Source organism: Delphinus delphis, chromosome 12 (assembly GCF_949987515.2).
Source record: "Delphinus delphis chromosome 12, mDelDel1.2, whole genome shotgun sequence".
Classification (NCBI taxonomy): Eukaryota; Metazoa; Chordata; class Mammalia; order Artiodactyla; family Delphinidae; genus Delphinus; species Delphinus delphis.
The window spans coordinates 54,699,471-54,706,603 of record NC_082694.2 but is presented as its reverse complement, the minus strand read 5'-3'; the positions used below and the strand labels follow the sequence as shown (position 1 = coordinate 54,706,603).

The 7,133-nt window shown below is 45.0% G+C and overlaps 1 long non-coding RNA gene across 1 annotated transcript in view; it reads right to left on the bottom strand.

Moving 5' to 3' along the window:
* LOC132435452 (uncharacterized) overlaps window positions 1–374 on the bottom strand; it is a 2,341-nt gene extending 1,967 nt beyond the window's left edge. Inside the window, exon 1 of the long non-coding RNA XR_009521543.1 lies at window positions 225–374. This is a non-coding gene — a long non-coding RNA (uncharacterized lncRNA). The remainder of the gene's footprint in view (window positions 1–224) is intronic.
* Window positions 375–7,133: the final 6,759 nt, after the last annotated feature.

The window sequence follows — 7,133 nt, the reverse complement described above, 5'->3', positions numbered from 1 at the left end:
TCTAATATCTCCTATCTGAAACTCTCCTCTGATTTCATATCCGATTCCATTTCTCTGATTCCATTCACAGCAAAAGTTCAAAGAGCTGTCTGTAGATACTTCTTCCCCTCCTATTCTCTCTTCGGCACAATCCATTGGCATTGCACTCCCTACCGCTCCCCCAAACCTCTCTTCCCATGGTCATCCAGTAAGCTCCACATTGCTTCAGCTAATGGTCAGCTTACCATCGTGCTTGGCTCTCAGCCGCATTTGGCCCCGTGGGATGACGCTCTTCATGTCGACATATCTTCCTGCCTCGGCTTCCGTGGGTCTCTCCTGGATCTCCGCCTTCCACTCCAAGTTTGTCAGCGTGCAGTGGCAGCAAGCTTGCTACCCGAGAGCTCTCGGGGTGTATGGTGTGCAGAGATTAGCTCATTTATCGGTTCTTCACAGTGCCTCAGGAAATGTGAAGAAACTTCCGTCTTCAGTAACCATTAGATGCACGAGGCTGATGGGAGTTGGAGAAAAGATGGGGAGCCAAGGGGAAACACTGGAGTCAGTGCAAGAATGACCTCTAGTCTGTCTGACCTCGCAGCCCTGGGAGCTCCCAGCAGTCAGATGCTGACATTCGTCTCTGCATTTGTATGGTCCACTGGCCCTTATTATTCCTGTTTTACAAGGGAAGGAAGGAATGGGATTTATTCATGTTTTTTTTTTTTTGCGGTACGCGGGCCTCTCACTGTTGTGGCCTCTCCCGTTGTGGAGCACAGGCTCCAGACACGCAGGCTCAGCGGCCATGGCTCACGGGCCCAGCCGCTCTGCGGCATGTGGGATCTTCCCGAACCGGGGCACGAACCCGTGTTCCCTGCATTGGCAGGCGGACTCTCAACCACTGCGCCACCAGGGAAGCCATATTCATCTTCTTGGACATGGACATATAAGGAGAGGCAGTGCCCGGATAGGATCCTGGGCAGAAGAAACCCCCACCCTTCCCCATCCATGTCCTGCAGTGTCTCCAGAAAATTAAATCCAGTCTACAACACTTTCCAAACCTTTACCAGAATCAGTCCTCTCTTGAGCAAACTGGATTGGACTTGGAACCAGAGCTTAGTCCCAGGAGATTAGCACCAATAAGGAAGATTTATCATCTACTTAAGAAATCCAGAGGTAGCTTCAGGGATGGCTGATCCATAGCTCAACAATGTCAGAGAGGCCACACATTCTTCCATTTCTCTGTTCTGAAGCCCCAGCCTGTCTGCCTTGTCCACAAACAGTCTTCCTCATGATTTTAAGGTGGTGGGCACAGTTCTAGGTGTCACATGGAAACACAACAGCATCCAATAGCAGAAGAGGACTGTCTCTTCATATGCCTTTTTATGCAAGGAAATCTTTCTGAGAATTCCCTCAGCAGACTTATCATCATATCTCATTGACCAGAATGATCTTATATGCTTATGTTTGACCAAGAAGAAGACAATCACCACAGTTGGTTGTTTCAGTCAGATTTTATTCCTGAAGCAGGAAGGATGGTTATTGTCTAGACAACCAGCCAGTCCTCTGCTCCATTGTTTGTTTAGCAACATCCCAAAAAAGTCATCTTCCTATTATGTGTGGAGGCTTTGGAGGCACTGACATGACGGTTTAATGTCAACCACTGCAAATGTAGAACCTAAATGCTAGAGATCTTCACACACAGAGAGGAGGTGTTCAGGGAATGTCCTCTGAAGCAAGGCAGAGGTGCCTGGGTCAGGTTCATTCATGGCCAAGAAGCAGCAGTCTTGGAAGCAGGGCTTGCCAAGGAAGCAAGGGAGCTCCCCAAGCTTCAAGCTGGCACTCAGCTCCCAATTACGATTGCAGAATTATTAGCTTTAATTCTGTGAGAAAGGAGCACATCAAAGCCAGAAACCTATGAATTAAAATGTTGACTAATCAAGCTAATTATAGTTCAGTCATCTGAATTTTCACACAATGAGCCCGAGTTCTCATGAAAGCCTTCTCTTGGGCAGGAGGCTTTGATGATGAAGCAGCTATTTATGTCCCAGATCCAGTCCTCCTCATTCTGGCCAGGGAATCCTCACTGGAGTGCCTTTTGCTCACTGAAAACCCTGATGGGTTCTGCCCCAGGTTTTTTGAAAGCTGAAGCAAACTCAATTGAAGCAGAGATTATGAAGATATTGGGAGAAAGATTCCCCTCCCTGGAGAAAGATCTAACCAGTGTGTCAGGATGTCATGATGGGATTCTTTTCATTTTCAGTTTTATTCCAGATTTAAAAATACTTAGGTAATTTACATAACCTAATTATACTTTAGGGAGAACCTCTTCTCACTTCACATGTCTCAGTTATCAGATGCAGAGTGGTATAATAAATTTTAATCACTGTTTAGATGTTCTTTGCTGCAGAGTTAATAATATAGACTAAGCCTAAATCTTTGATGAGCTACAGGAGACGCTTTTTGGTTGTCACAACTGGGGAGGAGGGATGCTGTTGGCATCTGGTGTGTGAGGCCAGGGATGCTGCTAAACATCCTGCAGTGCACAGTTTAGACCCCTACGACAAAGAACTATCTGACCCAAAATGTTAATAGTACTGAGGTTGACACCCTGCGTTAAAGGGTGAAGGTTCACTCAACACTGGTTATCCATTCGACAGCGTTTTTACTTCAGTGGTGTTACCTGCCACCAAGATATATTTGGGCAGATTCCTTTACAGTTAGCATTTCTGAAATAGTGCTAGGAATAAAGAAACACCTTAAATCCATGACAGTCATAGTCTCAAGTCTTGCAGAAGGTGATTAATTCCTCCTAGTCAATATGCTTGCTCTTCAGGTAGCTGGTACTTGATGAATAACAATGATGTTTATGGATGTGCAGACCCACTAGTTCGGAGTTCTTCCTGTGTGGATAAAGAAGTAGGTATACAGAACATGATCCACTCAGTATGTTCCTGTCCCCAAACTACCTCTTTTTAAAGGAAGTTTTAATTAATTCTATCATAGGACTTCCATGGTGGCACAGTTGTTAAGAATCTACCTGCCAACGCAGGGGACACAGGTTCGATCCCTGGTCTGGGAAGATCCCACATGCCGCAGAGCAACTAAGCTCGTGTGCCACAACTACTGAGTCTGCACTCTAGAGCCTGCAAGTAACAACTATTGAGCCCGTGTGCCGCAACTACTGAGCCTGCGTGCTGCAACTACTGAAGCCTGCGTGCCTAGAGCCCGTGCTCTGCAACAAGAGAAGCCACCACAATGAGAAGCCCGTGCACCACAAGGAAGATTAGCTCCCACTCACCACAACTAGAGGAAGCCCATGTGCAGCACCGAAGACCCAAAGCAGCCAAAAAAAGAAAAAAAATTCTATCATAAATATTATAATAGATAAGCAATAACAAGGTTTAAAATCATGTAAGATCTAGGTACAAATTAAGTCCTCTTATTATTAAACTTAACTGTTATCAAACTGTGAAGAGTGCCATAGGCCTTACTCTCACTTACTAACTCTTTCCTGTTTTATCAACTGCATTTGGAGCTTGAAGTGATTTGCTTTTCAACATACTTTTGACTGCAAAGATGTTCTGTTCTGTCTTGTCCTTTGGAGAAAGACCACTTAAAAATTGTTTTAAAGAGCACATCCACATAATTTAAAAAATCAAATACCCTTAAATGACTAATGAAATTCAGCAGTTTCTTTCCTCATTCCTTTCCACCCCTCCTAGTCTTATTTCTTCTGGCATTCACACATTACTATATTTAAAATAATATGCATGTGCTATTCTCTTTTGGTTCGACGATTTTATTTTATTTTGTTTATTTATCTATTTGGCTGTGCAGGGTCTTAGTTGCGGCACGCAGGCTCTTTGTTGTCACGTGTGGGATCTCTGGTTGCGGCCTGTGGGATCTAGCTCCCTGACCAGAGATCGAACCCACGCCCCAGGCATTGGGAGCACTGATTCTTAGCCACTGGACCACCAGGGAAGTCCCTGGTTCAACAAATTTAAATGTATTAACTTCCTGTTTTGGTAAATAAGGATTTAGCGCTCTTTTCAGCTATCCCCTCTGTTTTACCTCCCTAGTTCTCCCTACATATTATATATTATAATTTTTGGTTAAATTAGTATTTGGCTTTTACATCATACACATGCAAGGAGAGCAGAGCATTGTAGTATACTATTATTTTTCATTATTACTTTTTGTTTTTCCTGATGTTAATAATGGTTTTTTAAATTTTTTTATTTTTTTACTAGTGACTACTTTAAATTTCCTCTTTTACAGTGCCTTTGGTCCAAAGTGTCGCACTTATGACCTAATTTCTCTTTGCAGGGGCCAAATTTAGCTGACATTCTGAGTTTTCAGCCCTGGAATGCCCTCGACCTCATGACTTACTAGAAGGAGACTCCAGCCTACAGGCATAGCCCGTTTCCCACCACCAGCTTTATTTTTCCAGAACAGGTCATTCTTCCATCAGAGGTTTTTATCTCCATTTAAGAACCTAGCTCCAGCTCATTTTTTATGGCTTCTTGCTAGGAGCCACATAAAAGTAAATATTTGAACCCTCATCACTATGGTTTCCTGAGTCACATATCACACGTTATTAAACAGCCAACACTGGTTTCTTTAGAAGGTCCCAGGGGCATTACTGGTTCCAACACAGGTGAACACAAATTCAGTAGCTTTTAAAACTACCGGTGGGCAGCATTTACAGATGGGGCCTCTGGGACCTGTTCTCTCCTTCTTGGCTTTATGCTGTTGCTAGCTGCCCTTTGGATCCAGGACCTTTAGGATGCCTGGACTGTGAACCATCCAGGTTTAGAATGGTGTGGAACAAGTAGCAACCATCTTTTGGCTTCTGCTTTCACTGAACATGGTCTATCATATCGCCAGGATCCATTGCCCTGTCCCTAGTCCTCTCTATAAGGGTCTATGCTATTGCCAGTACATGGAACCCTGGTATACCTGTCCCCAAGCGTGAGTGGGTTTGCCGTAGAAGATGAGAACACCAATGTTGAGGAGAGCAAACCTCACTAAAACATATGCATGGTTCAGTTCATCCAGAAAAGAGCTCATTCAGCAGAGGGTCTCCATCAGAAGAGCTCCTTTCCTGAAGTATGCTGGCCTCTCAAAATGCTGATAGCAGCTTCCTGACTTAGCTGATTCAGCCCTGGTCTGCCTTCTCTTGGAGGATGCTTGATCACGTCAGCTTCCTGGTGATAACTGGGCAGAGTCTATCATGCCTGTGTCTATTCCTATACCCTGTCTCATAGACTTGCTTTACATCCCAAACTGAGCAGTTGTGGAGGGAAGTCAAACAGTACATGCTACAAAACCTTGAAGCATCTGGATCTCTCCCCAAACTCAGTGACCACTACTTTTTTTTTTTTTTTACATCTTTATTGGCGTATAATTGCTTTACAATGGTGTGCTAGTTTCTGCTTTATAACAAAGTGAATCAGTTATACATATACATATGTTCCCATATCTCTTCCCTCTTGCGTCTCCCTCCCTCCCACCCTCCCTATCCCACCCCTCCAGGCGGTCACAAAGCACCGAGCTGATCTCCCTGTGCTATGCGGCTGCTTCCCACTAGCTATCTACCTTACGTTTGGTAGTGTATATATGAGTGACCACTACTTTTAACAGAAAGATGCTCTCACAGATGCTGAAACAGTGGCACTGTATCTTTTCCTCAAATGCAGCCTTGGCTTTCTACTTCTGTATTTATTTTTAACAGAACTACATTTAGAAATACATGACCAACTATACTAGTAATAATAGGTGGAAGAAGAGAAGGCGTGTGTATGGATTCATCTTCCTAGGTATGTGTGGGTCCAGTTAATATTTAAAACGGTCTCGAGTTCTCCAAGCACACATTGACTGTCTGATGGAGGAAGTGGTGAGGAGAGGGACAGGTGGCAGTGGGAAAGCTGACCTAAGATTAAAAATTAATGTATTCAATTTTCAAATTAGATCATTGTTGGCAGATGGCTATGAATTTTAATATAATTTCGTATTTAACTTTTTTGGAGGAGATTTAGACTCTATTATTCACCAACTAGGCAATTTATGAACTCACATTTCAGCTTTAATTCTACCTTATCACAAGGAGAATTATAGGGCTTGAAAAACTCCACCAATCATCCTCTATTGGAAAGAACCGCACCCAAAGCCAGCCAGGGCAACAGGGATCCCTAACACGTTTTTCTGAGACTTCTAATTTAAGGTATTCGACAGCAAGTTTCCTTTGGGAGCAAAGAGTGGTGTGCCACTTTTCCATTCTGTTCACCTCTGCTGTGTTTCCTCTTCCCATGCTCCATGCAGCTGGATAGACTGAGGAGCCCCACCCCCACCCCAGGCTTCTTCCATCAGCTTCAGCCTCAGTCTTAGGATCTTCAGGAGCCTGCATTCCTGTTCCATGGGCTGTGAAGTTAGGCATGCTGGATCAGGCCGCAGCCCTGGGCCAAAAGGGAAGGAGAGTAAACCCCACTTCGGGTATGGGATTTGGGCTGGAAGGAACTAACCTGATTCCAGAGGCTGGCCCCACAAGAGTGCTTGGTCTATTCAAGACACAGTGGCCAAAGGGAAAAGAAAGCTTGGGCAAATAGTGGTACTGTAGTGTCCTATTTGGATGGTATGTAGCATGGAGAGATTCCAGGCAGCAGCAATCATGCAAGAATTAGATCCAGCAGAGATGTAGTTCTGCAAGAGCTGAATGTTCACGGAGGGTATCAGCAAATGGATGTGGCCACCAAGAGGAGTGTGTTTTCCTTCAGGGAAAGAAATTGGCCAGAAGGCAGGGTATCGGGGCCTTGAATAAGCAGTCTAGGGATCAAAATAAGGCTCAAAGGCTTCCCTGGTGGCGCAGTGGTTGAGAGTCTGCCTGCCGATGCAGGGGACACGGGTTCGTGCCCCGGTCCGGGAAGATCCCACATGCCGTGGAGCGGCTGGGCCCCTGAGCCATGGCCGCTGAGCCTGCGCGTCCGGAGCCTGTGCTCCACAACGGGAGAGGCCACAACAGTGAGAGGCCTGCGTACCACACACACACACACAAATAATAAAGCTCAATTTCTAGATGGAAGGTGGGGTCTCTTCTAGTGGTCATTGCTGATGCAGCCCTCCTCACCCCACCCACTGTCTCTGGACACCTAATTATATCTTTG